Below are 15,757 nucleotides of genomic sequence, written 5' to 3'. Positions count from 1 at the left end.
GGTCAGATTCTTTATTATTATTCATTGATTTGTTGAAGCTGCAGTATGTATACAGTTTAATAGGTAACTAGGAACTTTAAATGTTAGCCAGAAAACCTAAAATCGTATCATTTATTTATTTCAAAAAGCCATTTCATCTGGCAATCAGAGAAACAACTGATCAAATCAATAGGGAATTCGGTTTTAAGGTAAAATTAACAAACAAAAGTGATGAAAGTCTCATAAATACGATATCTAAAGTTAAATTTCTGGAAGATGTCTCTTAGCCGATTGAAATAAAAGCTTGTGTCAGGTAATGGGAAAGTTTATCGGCTTTACTGCTTATATGAGTTTTAGGTAAACAATTGTAAGGATCTGGAATTTGGTACTAAAAATTACGAAATGTAACCAGTAATTTTGAGAAGGAAAACAGCTAGAACTAAGGTAAACTTCCTGGGTTTTGCAGATGATTTTCTAATATTTTCGGAAAATCTGACATCTAGTTATTCGAATAAATCTCTTGGAAAACATAGTGAATAGAATTGGTCTGAAAATTTTGGATGAAAAAAAGTTTATTACAAATATAAAACATGCACCAAAACACACAGAAAAACAGATACATTAAAGTAGAGCGACTTAGTAAATTTACGTATCTTGGAGACTCTATACAGGAAAATGGACTAGAAATATTGGCAATAGACGTAAAAGTTAATAAAATGGAAAGCACATATGGTTTAAGAAAAAATATTTACGACATGAAAGGTGTACCTATAAAAATAAAACTAAAACACTATAGCACAGTAGTATAACCAAAATGTTTATATGTGTGTGAATGCTTAAAGATGAACTTTAATCTGGACAGAATAGACCACTTGAAAAATAAGGAACTCAATACAGCCTACAAGTGGATGGAAAATGAGATATAATGAGTAGAGCTACGAATATATGGACAAAATATTGGAAGTAATGGGAAAGGGAAGAACAACGTACCGAAATAAATGTGCCTGTATATCTGGAGAAAGAGGTGGACAGTAGCATGGATTACAGAAATAAGAAAAGAATTAGAAATAAGCAACATTAAATAATCTGAAACAACAGAAAGGAACCCTTTTGAGAGCAAGATATTAAATTTGAAAGACTTTCAATGCAGAACAAATCATAAATTGCGAACAACATAGGTAGAGGGAAAAACAGACATCATGGGGAAAATATGATGGAAACAAGAAAAAAAGAAAAGAAACTGAGGCTGATACCTGATCCTAAATGATCAATATGAAGATGAAAACAAAAGAACTACTTTGATAAATATGCATATGACAGGTACAGAGAGAGAGAACGAGAGAGGGAGAGAGGGGGAGAGTATGTGTAGATAACGGTAGCTGTTAATCTGATTGCGACGTGGGTGGCATGAGACGCTACAGGCTACTAGGGATGGCCCAGCCTGGGTGAACACGCTGCAATTACGGCCGACCTGCTAACAGGGACGGAGGCAGCTGGGTGACACCCTAATGGGGTCCTGTCCTAATTAAATGGGACAGGCGCGATGTACGTGCGTGGCATTACTCGTGTATCCGTCCCAACTACTTTGCACATCCTGTAAACTAGGGTATATAAGTACTGTTCCCTTATATACCGTGCAATACTAAAGTAGCATAAGAATTAACTAGGCTGAAAGTCCCGTTGTATGCGGCCCAGCTGGAGCAATATTTGTCAGTGACAGGGAGGCTGGTCTGACGACCGTGCCCTGCCTGCCTCAAACCACAACCCAGGCTGCGCCTTCCTCCGTGGCTGGGGCGTCTGTTGATACGGCTGAAATCTTTCAACACAGTACAGAGAGAATGAATGGGTGCTATGACATCGATTACGGTAACACAGTTCTTGTAAAATCAACTCTACTGTGAAACTGGTTCTTTCTCATTGCCGCATTTAGCGCACGCTAGTCCACACATAATAAAAAACGGATGGATGTATATAAGTATGTCTGTATGTTCAACATCTCCTAAAACCACTGGGTCGATTTTAACCAAACTTGGTACATATATCAGTTACTGTCTGAAAAAAAATCACTAGCAGGGGGGGGGGGGGGGGGGGGTACAAACCACCTATCAAAGGGATGTGGCCGGGACTGAAAAAAGAATCTATTCCACGACGTGAAATTACCTATAATCTGATCATATAGTATTTGAGAATGAGAACACAGAGACTTTGAAAAAAATCTACACATAATTTCAAACCTTAATGAAACTTTTTCTCGCAAAGACCCCACAAAATGATGAAAAGAAAAAGTTTATTGCTTACTACATTTTCGTTGTTCATGCAAGAAAACTGCCACATCATGTATGTCATTTTAATTTATTATGCCTTTACTGTTAACTCTATTCGCAACATGATTCGTATATACCTCAGGAGATACGTCATAAACATTGAGCTCTGAGAAAATAAACTGCAGAGCGAAATTAGCTAGAGATACACATGAAATATGTATATAAATATGTCTGAAAACTGTTAAATATATGTGAAATAAATTTTAGAAAATAAGTGGGGAAAGCCACGGGTAAAAAGCTCATCCTAAACCCCTTGAACAATTTCAGCCAAATTTGGTACTCGTATTAGTTACACACCGGAAAGACAAACTGTGAGTGTAAGAAGCACCAGCCTCGTATTATCGTGTGTGCGATAACGTGGAGAGAGGAGCGGGGCGGGGGAGATAGACAGACAGCAAGGGAGAAAGAGGAGGTGGGCACAGATAGGCAGATAGGACGAGATGGACAGGGAAAGAGAGGGGCAAATGAACAACGAGAGGGGGAAGTAAGAGATGAACTAGTAGATGGTTGGAATAAATGCTTGCATGAGCGACACCATGTACTCAGAGAGTCTCATCATAAATCTAAGTCGCTTTACTGTCAAACTACACCAGTCAACTGATTGCTTTGTTGTCAGCTTTCCTGGCCCAGTCAAAGTGGCGCGGAAGATATGAACGAACATACGTTTAAATGCGAACGAATTAGCTTAAATTTGCACTGGACGTCTCATTTGCACTATTAAGCGGCACCCAGACACACCGACCTCTAAATAACTGCCTTTTGCTATTCAAACAAATTTTACCTCCCGAACGATTCTCAGACGAGCGAACCAGCTTCCATGACCCTCTGCCAGGATCCCAACAGTCTATTTTCGTGGTAACTACCACCCGCCGCGCGCCAAAGATATACATGTTATGCTAACGGCAACATACCGACATACGGAACTATATGCAGCTTACTCCGTGTAATCAGTAACGCGAAGCAATCGCCGTAGAAACAGAGAAAGACGCTTGCAATTTTCCAGATAACTCGTTACTTAATTTTTTATCGACACATGGTGCTGCAAATGAGACAGTCGCTATCGATTGATGATTTTCGCTGGGTTCTCATCACAACTGAGGGAGAAATTTAAAAGCAGAACCTTAATTACCGACGCAGAACAATAATTACCGACGACCAGGACCTGAAGCGAGGCTAGCATCAATACTCTGGTTATTAGTAAGTCGACATATTTAAGTAACTGCAGTGATTGTTTCGCATTTCAATAGTTGCTAGACCTTAGATGGTTTGTGATGCCAGTAGTGACGTATATGAAGCACGTCAAGGGTTTCCTCTCCCTCCATCCATCCCTACTATCAACTCTGATCCTCATCTCACCTTCCCTCCCTCTGTCCTTCCCTGGGCCCCCTCTCCCCCCTCCCCTTCTATCGTTCTACTCCACCTATCCTCTCTTTGACTCCCTTCTCTCCCCCCGAATTCTTTTGCTTTCCCCTCCACTGCCTTCCCCACTCCTCGTGTCTGCTCTGCCCTCCCTTTTTCTATGCACTCTTCCTCCATCGGTTCCCCTCTTTTTTCTTTTCCCCTCCTCCTCCCTTTTTCACTCCTCATCGGTCCAGGTCCTCCCCCTGCCCCCGTCTGCCGCCATGTCGCCTTTAGTGCTGTTTTCAGTGAATGTTCAGTGTTGTGTGCCCCCTGTCAGTGTTGCGAACAGCCACCATACTATCCCTCGTTGTGTTTTTTACCTCATGCGAACAGACACCAGACTGTCGCCATGTTATTTTAATTGTGCCTGTCTTCTTACTGTGTGTCTTAATCCGCTTCATCAACGCCATGTTTTTATATTTTAAATTCCACTACTTTCCGCCATTTTAGTGTTATTAAGAAAGTCACCGTTTTATCGCCTTTTTAATATTGTTTGTTATCTCACCATTCTTTGTGTACCTCATCTCTTGGCTGTAGAGCAGCGTATTAAGCAGCTGTCAGCACATCCACCCCCGTCCCCTTCTCTGGGGAGGGGGGAATCAAAAATCAATAAAGGAAAAAAATCAAGGGTTTCAGTAAAGTACATATAATGAAAAAGTGTCAATAAAATATGATCAGTGAAATGATAAACATTGTCACGCAAGCAGCTTGCTACACTATTGGAAAAAAATTTGTACATCTTGAAAGAAGATGTCGATTTAATCAGATCACGGCATATGCGACATGGGGAATAGAAGCTGTGGTGATAACGGTTCCAGCGTCGTCCGCCAACAGATAGCATAGTGGTATAGGTACCAGAGCGCCATCTGTGTCTACCCATTAATAGGACCGGTACAGTGCAAACGTGTGAAGCAAGATGGCAACCCTGCCGCAGGGACACACTCGCGCTTCCCACAACCAATGGAGCGAGTTTGAAAGTAGTCAGATTGTGACCTTTGGAGTGGCGGGATGGTCCTTTCGGAGAATTGTCACCCAAGTTGGGCGCGCTGCTTCTATCGTGCAACGATTGATCACTTGCACACTCCCACACGTCTAGACGAGGTTCTGGACGACCACCAGCACAGACGTCTTCCAAGATCGTCGTACTGGAAGAGCAGGATAGGCGCGATGGTTACGAGCAGTGGGACTATGGGGAAACACACCTCTAACCCATCTCATGCATCGACGTGAACGATTCGACTGGTGCCGTGGGAAGATAACTTGGAAGATGGAATGGCGCGACGTGGTCGTCAGCGATGAAAGCAGAATCCGCCTGCACGCAAGTGATGATCGTTTACGCGTACGACATATACCATGTGAGCACTGTCTCATATAGCGAATTCGTCCAAAACACACTGGCTCCTGGCTGCTGTGGTCGCAGTTTCTAATTCTGCCTCGGGCATGGATGTGTGTGATGTCCTAGGTTAGTTAGCTGTGAGTACTTCTAAGTCTAGAGGACTGATAACCTCAGAAGTCCCGTACTGCTTAGAGCCATTTGAACCATTTGAACACACTGGCTCCATCCCAAGCCTTATGGCCTACGATGCCACAGGCCACAACTCACGTTCAACACAAGTGTTTCTGGGGGGGGGGGGGGGGCACTAACCAGAGCTCCTTACATACCACATGTTGTTAGAGCTGTTCTTTTGCCATTCTTGCAACAAGAAAGTGTTGTGTTGTTCCAACAGGTTTAATGTTCGCCCATACACTGCCCAAGGAACTCAACATGTTCTGCAACATGTGCAGGAACTTCCTTGGACAGTATGGCCTCCAGACTTGTCTCGAATCGAGCAGATGTGGGATATGATGGTACGAGAAGTGACTCGAAAGTCTCGTCGACCAACAACTCTTACAGAACTACGTATATAGATCGAGCGGGTGTGGCATAACGTATCCCAGCACAGTATTTGTCATCTGTACGATCGACTATATGACAAAATCAGTGCCTGCATTGCGCCCGTCGAGGCTACACCATGTACTAACGTGGGTATTTCAGCGTGGGTCGATACCTGGTACCTCAGAACCGCTTGTGCTATTCATCTCTAAATCTAATCATTTCGTGACTCCTTATGCACTGTGGAACAATAAATCTTGAACTGGAAATCTCTAAAAAGATGAACTAACATTTTTTTTTGTTGACGAACAATATCGATATCACGGGTAAACCATTTCAGTTATCAGAGAAAAATCGCTAACATAACAGTGAGACAGCAACCACGTAATTACAGCTAACGTGAACGTAAGAAACGGAAATGATAATGGCATTCAAACAATTTTATTTTAATCAGCACAATAAATACTTCTTCGCACTTGTCTACTTTCAACCGGATTTGTGGTACTCTACCACTTAGAAGGTATCAGATAGATTACATAATGGTAAGACAGAGATTTAGGAACCAGGTTTCAAATTATAAGACATTTCCAGTCACAGATGTGGACTTTGACCACAATCTCTTGGTTATGAACTGCAGATTAAAACTGAAGAAACTGCAAAGAGGTGGCAATTTAAGGAGATGGCACCTGGATAAACTGACTAAACCAGAGGTTGTACAGAGTTTCAGGGACAGCATAAGGGAACGATTGAAAGGAATGGGGGAAAGAAGTGCAGTATAAGAAGAATGGGTAGCTCTGACGGATGAATTAGTGAAGGCAGCAAGGGATCAAGTAGGTAAAAAGACGAGGGCTATTGGAAATCCTTGGGTAACAGAAGAAATGTTGAATTTAATTGACGAAAGGAGAAAATATAAAAATGCAGTAAATCAAGCAGGTAAAAAGGAATAAAAACGTCTCAAAAATGAGATCGACAGGAAGTGCAAAATGGCTAAGCAGGGGTGGCTAGAGGACAAATGTAAGGATGTAGCGGCTTAGATACTGTCTACAGGAAAATTAAAGAGACATTTGGAGAGAAGAGAATCACTTGCATGAATATCAAGAGCTGAGATGGAAACCCAGTTCTAAGTAAAGAAGGGAAAGCAGAAATGTGGAAGGGGTATATAGAGGGTCTATACAAGGGTGATGTACTTGAGGACAATATTATGGAAATGGAAGAGGATGTAGATGAAGATGAAATGGGAGATACGATACTGCGTGAAGAATTTGACAGAGCACTGAAAGACCTAAGTCGAAACAAGGCCCCGGGTTCAAATGGTTCAAATGGCTCTGAGCACTATGGGACTTAACATATGTGGTCATCAGTCCCCTAGAACTTAGAACTACTTAAACCTAACTAACCTAAGGACATCACACACATCCGTGCCCGAGGCAGGATTCGAACCTGCGACCGTAGCAGTCACGCGGTTCCGGACTGAGCGCCTTAACCGCGAGGCCACCACGGCCGGCAAGGCCCCGGAAGTAGACAACATTCCATTACAACTACTGACGACGCCAGTCCTGACAAAACTCTACCATCTGGTAAGCATGATGTATAACACAGGCGAAATACCCTCAGACTTCAAGAAGAATATAATAATTTCGATCCCAAAGAAAGCAGGTGTTGACAGATGTAAAAATTACCGAACTATCAGTTTAATAAGACACAGCTGCAAAATACTAACACGAATTCTTTACAGACGAATGGAAAAACTAGTAGAAGCCAAACTTGGGGAAGATCAGTTTGGATTCCGTAGAAATGTTGCAACACATGAGGCAATACTGACCTTACGACTTATCTGAGAAGAAAGATTAAGGAAAGGCAAACCTATGTTTCTAGCATTTGTAGATTTAGAGAAAGCTTTTGACAATTTTGACTGGAATACTCTCTTTCAAATTCTAAAGGTTGCAGGGGTAAAATACAGGGAGCGAAATGCTATTTACAATTTGTATAGAAACCAGATGGCTGTTATAAGAGTCTAGGGGCATGAAAGGGTAGCAGTGGTTGGGAAGGGAGTGAGACAGAGTTGTAGCCTCTCCCCGATGTTATTCAACCTGTATATTGAGCAAGCAATAAAGGAAACAAAAGAAAATTTCGGAGTAGGTATTAAAATCCATGGAGAAGAAATAAAATCTTTGAGGTTCGCTGATGACATTGTAATTCTGTCAGACACAGCAAAGGATTTGGAAGTGCACTTGAACGGTATGGACAGTGTCTTGAAAGGAGGATATAAGATGAACATCAACAAAAGCAAAAGGAGGATAATGGAATGTAGTCGAACTAAGTCGCGTGATGCTGAGGGAATTAGATTAGGAAATGAGACACTTAAAGTAGTAAAGGAGTTTTGCTATTTGGGGAGCAAAATAACTGATGATGGTCGAAGTAGAGAGGATATAAAATGTAGACTGGCAATGGGAAGGAAAGCGTTTCTGAAGAAGAGAAATGTGTTAACATCGAGTATAGATTTAAAGGTCAGGAAGTCGTTTCTGAAAGTATTTGTATGGAGTGTAGCCATGTATGGAAATGAAACATGGACGATAAATAGTTTAGACAAGAAGAGAATAGAAGCTTTCGAAATGTGGTGCTACAGAAGAATGTTGAAGATTAGATGGGTAGATCACATAACAAATGAGGAGGTATTGAATAGAATTGGGGAGAAGAGGAGTTTGTGGCACAACTTGACAAGAAAAGGACCGGTTGGTAGGATATGTTCTGAGGCATCAAGGGATCACAAATTTAGCTTTGGAGGCAGCGTGGAGGGTAAAAATTGTAGAGGGAGACCAAGAGATGAATATACTAAGCAGATTCAGAAGGATGTAGGATGCAGTAAGTACTGGGAGATGAAGAAGCTTGCACAGGATAGGGTAGCATGGAGAGCTGCATCAAACCAGTCTCAGGACTGACGACCACAACAACAACAACCATTTGAATAAAAATAAATAAAAACTTGCACTTATGCACACTACTACCCACTGATGCAAGCATCCAATGTATTTATCGTCTTTCTCACTTCCCTAGTTGGACTTTTGAGTTTCTCTGCAATTTTCTACCAATTATATTTCATATATTTCGCTATATGTGCTGCGGATCTCTTGGATTCCAGCAGCACCTATGATATCTGTAATCTATAATCAGCAACACTCTACAGATCACTCCCTCGCTCATGCAGATCTTGTCAGCGACAGAAGCGGACAAGACAGTCGAGGAAAGCTTTCCCCATTGCCAGCGCCGAAGCGAAGTTCCTAGGAAGATTCGCCAGAAGACCGATAACCAACGGATCAAGGACGAACACTAGCGAATGCGCACCGAACAAGACCGAATGCAGTTCGTTCGCACTCATCTACTGTTTAAACCAGAGGGTCATTCTATTTCGATGATGCTCGTTGGTGTTTGTCGATCACGGTGTAAACTAGTCTTTAGATTTTATTCGAATTTATTATCTATCAGTCGCTGCCGCTGCAAGTATTTTCCACCGTTATAGTTCTGTTGCTTATTTAGAAGCGCGGTTTACCATCTGTCAGGCACACAAGAGATTCTTTTTAATTAAACCTTTGCTTATGATTTAGGTACATAATTAAATGATATAATGGGTCAGTTAGCCAGTTAGCTGCTGGACTGCAAAAGCCTCTTATCTTCGTCCTCCATCCTTTTCTGTTCACCAGTCCGGTGCTAATGTAATAGGATTACTGAAAAACTTTTCCCTTCAGTGAAAAAGACAACGGTCTTATTAAATTAGAAAGCTATGTCATTTCAAAGTATTCAGTTACAAACACAAGAAGCTGTTCTAAGAATAACGAAGTTACAAATTTAAACATTTTAACCCGTTGCAAATGGAAGTTAACTGGCATCAAACTTTTAGAGTATCTGTAGCAAGTAATCAACTGTGGGTTCAGAACGAGTTGCATTCCCTTTCCTGTGCAGATGACGGTGGCACAAAATCGGTTATTTGGCAGCATCTTATTTTAAGTACTGATGGGCACAGGTATGGCGACGTAGGTTTGAAACATACGCATCAGAGTGCAGGACAGTTGTAGACAGTCATGGGTCCAGACATGGTGAGCAGGGCTTTACTCGTAGAGCTGTTTTATCAGAACAACGCCCTGCTTAACCCTCAGGACAGGACAGATAGAATAATTTGTGGAAAGGGGCCAAAATAAGGGCTGTCAGTCACATTCAAACATACACCTTCATTATTTGATAAAACATTGCAAGAGCCCTAAATTTTTTTTAATTTTTTAGGAAATTTCAGAGGGATTGATTTCATTATGGGCATTTCTTACAGGTTTTCAAGATTAAGTTAATTTTTGTTTTGTTTTTGTTTTTGGATTACAGTAGAACTGATTAAGCACACCATTTGCTTAATAACACATTACACGGAAAATTTCCGTAATACAAATATTACGGATTTCATATCCATTAAAAAACACAAATATTTTATAAAAGAATATTACAATATTTTAGGGTATTTTTGGGGGCTGTGTCTCAACTGTGTCTTGTTCAATCTTTTTATTCTTGCTACAACTGGAAAGAGCATGCTTTAAGCTTTCAAAGCTACATTGTTTAACTCGTGGACGTTGCGTATTCATGGGTAAGAATACCTAACCAAAGTACAGAAAATGGATTACCGAGAAATACAAATAAGTAATAGAGTTTGAAGATGTAAATCAAGAATATGTAATTGTAGTGTACCCTAATTTTGTAGTATAAGATTCGCTTGTGGTTTAGGGAGTGTAACTACACTAATAAGAAGTGTTTTACATTATTTTACAGTATAGAATATAAATATAATGAAAGCTCAGAAAATGCTCTTAAGATTATGAAATGTAGAGCATAATGGAACGCTATGTTGCTTTAGAACGTTTTAGTCATACAGCGCATGGTGGTGCACATCTGCACTGTTACTCAGTTTACATCGGCATTATAAAGCACCAACAGTTTTAAAGGGTCTAATCTCACAGCAGTGACACATTGCTGACTCGCCACTTTCAAGTGTTGCTTTCATTATTGCCAGTTTTCACAGTGTCTCTCTTCTGTGCAGTATGTTCTTTGGTGTTGAGATTGTACAATCTTAGTGTTGTGTACTGAGTGCCTGAATAGTCAATAATCATTGTTGTAGCTGAAAGTAAGCGCTAAAAAATATGTTTTGATATGGTAATTTGTATAGATGCTAATTGTATATATGCTAATTGTATATTATATACAAACAAGTCTGAATCTGCTATGCTTCAAACCAGGATATTCGTGACCTTTCAAAATTGCTTGTTATAGGTTAATACACTACTGTGTACAATGAACCAAGAGACACTTTCATCCTGCTACTTTGGTGGATCAGATGGAGACGATTGTCATAAGTCATCACCATTTGAATATGGTAGAAGTCAACTACAATCAGTTAAGGAAACGTCACCAGTGGAAAAGGAGATTCTACAACGTAGATCTGGGCTTCCTATTACTGAAAATGGCCAAATTTGTTCATACCATAATGCCTCGTTGATGACAAAATTTCAGTTCCTGCAGAAGACTTGCTGCGACCCTTTTGGTAAAGAAAAACATGTAATCAAGAAGCCTTTAACACCAGTAACCATTTCAGTATCTGATGGGTTGAAGTTACTAACTAACGGTCAAAAAATTTGTACTAAATGTAACATGAAGTCGTCCAAATAGAATCATACCACCAGGATAAACAAGAATCACCATCCCCTGAAGACATGGATGTTGTTGATGCTTGTATTACTGCCAATACTTCATTACCGTCACTTGGAGAGTGATCATTAGACCTTCAAAAGATCAGCAAAAGGGTTTCAATGGGACATATAAAGCATATAGTTCTGAAAGCACAAGGCAGCATTACTAAAGTACTTGCCACAGCTGCTGTTGTGAGTCAAGTAGATATTGCTCAAATACAAATGGAAGAGCGCAAAAAATGTGAAGATATGGACATCCTAATTGAAGAACTTAAGATTAAGCTTCAGACTTTAAGCAATTGCAGTTAAGTTCAAATTTTGGCCTTGGCCCCCAACAACTGGACTATTGATGAAAAAAATAAAGAATTTGCTGTTTCAACTAAAATGGTGAAGAAGGATACGAAACTAAAGATGGAAGATGGAATTTTGGCAACACCTGCAAACCGAAAAGGGAAAAAGCTCAGTGATGAAGTAAAAGAAAAGACCTCACTTTTTTTGAAGATGATGAATTTTCTCGTTTATGTCCCAGCAAAGAGGATTGGGTTGTAGTAAAAATAAATGGGGAGAAGATTCACAAGCATAAACACCTGCCCCTTTGTAACCTGAAAGAAATGTTCATTGTTTATTGTAAGAAATATGGAAATCAACTGAGCTTCTCAAACTTTTGTGTGCTCAGACCAAAATGGTGTACTGTAGTTGGTGCTTCTGGATCACATTCAGAATGCGAATGTGCATTTCATCAAATGTCAAATTAAGGTTCGCTTCAGTAACATCTATCCAAGATGAATACAAGGATTTGATGAAAGAAATTGTATGCAGTTTGAAATCAGAAGATTGTACACTGCAACATTGTCAGGCATATCCAGGAAAAATGCAACTAGAGGATTTTCTTGATGACCCTGAAGAAACCATGAAATGCCAGTAATCAGTACATACCAACAGACACACATTAGAGATATGTCAGAGAACTGTTGAAGATTTCATGGAGGCACTGATTTTGAGAATTACCATTTTAAGAAGCCATCATTTTATGTCAGTTTATAACTTAAGCAACAAAAATGAAATCTTGCAGATAACGAATTAATAATATTTATGGATTTTGTGATAATTATTCATTTGTTATTCAAGATAGTGTGCAAGGATTCCATTGGGAGCGTTCACAGCTAATGCCTACGAAACAGATGAAGGAATTCCAGAAATCTAAATTTTAAGTTTACAACCAGGACAGTATGTTGCACATGTGAATGACAATTTTTGGTGAGTTGGAAATGTGTGTGAAGTTTCGTATGAACAACAAGATGTCCTCCTCAGCTTTATGCATCCACACAGTTCTGCTCGTTCCTTCCACCGGCCAACTGCTAAAGACACCTCCAGATTTCCGAGCAACAGATTTTCATTAGTATATAATCTCCATCACCATCATCATCATCAGGAAGACAATACAGTTAGCCACAATCTGTCCTTGACAAAATTGTAGAACTGTTTAGCCAAAAATGAAAGTGACGCTTTAGTATTTTTGTTTTGCAAATATGCTGTGTTGTGCACTATGCTTGTTTTTATGGCATGTTTGAAACTGATTTATATACTGGAATAAAAAATTAATTATTGGACTTAATGAGCAAAATATTTCACTTTTCAATCTTCTCAGACAGCTAAAATAATAACTTTTCAAATGTATTATTATTTGTCAAAATGCAAGATCGAGAAATTAAATAACATAGTTTTGAAAGCTTAAAGCATGCTCTCTCCAGCTGTGGCAAGAAAAAAGGATTGAACCAGACACAGTAGAAATAGTGCACCCCAAAAGAACCCTAGAATTTGCACATAGAAAATTTTGGTCAATTTTCGAGATGCCTATCTTTTCATCTAGGCATCCAATGTTAATTAAATTTGATCCATATATAGACATCATAGGTGGGAATAACATTCTGAAGTTTTGGTGCGATTGGTTCATGTGAAAAGTAGCAGTGATCGGTCGAACCTTGACTTTTAGCATAGCGCAACGAAATTTTTACCCACTGCACAGGGTTGTATCTATATTCATGTAAGGCTAAACCCTTAATTTTTCCATGGTATGATTCAGCAAAGATATGTGTCTTTCTAAATTAAAGCAAATGACAAAATATTTCTAGAACTTTTCAAAAAGCCTAGCAAGCTTGACACATTTACATCTTCCTATGTGATGCGGAGATGAGTAACCTCTCTTTAAAAGCCCCCCAACAACTACTAGAGATACTGGACTGAAAGTTTGGATATAACTATCTAAGACCATATAGAACCTTCACAACAAAGTTCCTCAGATTTTGAGACAGTCGAGTGAGGACCCCGGTCCCCTTGACGTGGAATGACCCAAATATTAAATTCGTAAAATTTATGCTAATTAACACATATCCAGTCGTCATTTTAATGAAAATTGCACGACTTTTTGTTTCTAAATATATACTGCACGCAAAATTCCAGGTTTAATTGGAAATATAAATTATTAGTTAAAGACATTTTATAAAATATTTTAATAAAGGTTTTTTACAATAAGAAGAAATAACAAATTAAATTTTTGGGCAAAAATAAAAACTCTGAATCTTCTTGTTTGGACTACATCCATTGTTTTATACCGCAGTTGTGGTCTCACATGGCCTGAGCAGCAAGCGCTGTAGAAACATGGAAAACAATAATTTTCACAGCATCGAGAACACAATACGAATGCTGCAGTTTTACAATTGCCACTGCATCACTGCAGTATGAACCTAACAAAACTACTCTGAAGCGAAGTTAGTGAATTTGTCGCATGGAACAACAAGATATTTAAGCTGCCAGGCGTACTGGAAGTAATGCACAAAGTTTTGTCGCGCGTTACTGCACAACGCTGGTAGCATACGAAACAGCACTCCATAACAGAGGAGGAGGAAACGTGACGCTTGTATGGCTTCGTGGATTCTGTTGTTGATCGCCTCTTTATCAATGTAGCAGATGACAGCACCAGTACTGAAAGGTATTTCTAGGGGCGGATGTGGAAGGACTTCGGAATTATCAAACGATTGACTGTAATACATTCAGTGGCTTCAGTATTAACTATACGGCGAAATACCTACAATACAGTTCTACGTCACACATAGCTCACGCAGAAAAATTATCCTGTGTATAATTAGACATTTCATCACTCTCATTTCTATTTACAAGACTATGTTAGATAGGAACAGGAGCATGTTATGTTTTCCTCTGATCCCCATAAAAGCGTATTGCCCACGTTCTGCCTGATATTATTCCATTCTGTTTAAAAATTAAATGACAGTCGAAGCTACATTGTTTCTCTGTTCATCTCTTTTACGTCTTAACTTGAATGGAGTATACTGGGCCGCACTTGTATTTGGCACCAGAATAAGACAAGAATATCAATAAATTAAAATGAAACTAGTGTAGCGACCGCTACTCACTTCGACTGCTGTGTCCGCACACGTCAGTTCCGTTCGCGCCATCCATAGACACTGTTGTGTCCCGAATTCAATGACTGCACAGCAGCAAATGAATGGCGTAAATCGCCAAGTTTGAATCCACCGCTTGGAGCGCTGAATAATGTTGTTGCCTACTCCTCGGAGTTATAACTTTTGGTTTTATCTTTAACTTTGGTTCTTTTTCTGTAATAGCAAGTTCATGTAAAAGTTCCTGGCAGATTAAAACTGTGTGCCCGACCGAGACTCGAACTCGGGACCTTTGCCTTTCGCGGGCAAATGCTCTACCATCGAAGCTACCAAAGCACGACTCACGCCCGGTCCTCAGAGCTTTACTTCTGCCATTATCTCGTCTCCTACCTTCCAAACTTTACAGAAGATCTCCTGCGAACCTTGCAGAACTAGCACCCCTGAAAGAAAGGATACTGCGGAGACATGGCTTAGCCACAGCCGGGGGATGTTTCCAGAGTGAGATTTTCACTCTGCAGCGGAGTGTGCGCTGATATGAAACTTCCTGGCAAATTAAAAATGTGTGCCCGCGAAAGGCAAAGGTCCCCAATTCGAGTCTCGGTCGGGAACATAGTTTTAATTTGCTAGGAAGTTTCATATCAGCGCACACTACGCTGCAGAGTGACAATCTCATTCTGGAAACGTTCATGTATATTATCAGCGTGTGTTTGAATATTTATTACGTACTGGTAGCTCTTCATGACGAAAATATACCTGTCACTAGTACACTATAAAAGAAAGTCTCTGATAGGCTCGATAATGCGGATCGCTGACTGTGCCCGACCGCAGAGTCAAAGATCTCTGGTCTGAGATTATTATAGTGTTGGAGTAAGAGAGAGCTGGGCGCACAGTTGTAGGTAACTGTCTGTGAGGGAAATACTATTAAATCGGCAGTCTTTGTGGTGTGCTGTGTGAAACCACCATGTCTTAGATTAATTAATGTAGGTATGTCAATATTGTTGAAAATGGAAGAATAAGTTTTCATGCAACCAAGGTAAACAAGTT

The sequence above is a fragment of the Schistocerca gregaria genome, chromosome 7 (assembly GCF_023897955.1).
Source record: "Schistocerca gregaria isolate iqSchGreg1 chromosome 7, iqSchGreg1.2, whole genome shotgun sequence".
Taxonomy (NCBI): domain Eukaryota; kingdom Metazoa; phylum Arthropoda; class Insecta; order Orthoptera; family Acrididae; genus Schistocerca; species Schistocerca gregaria.
This window is presented reverse-complemented; position numbering follows the sequence as displayed.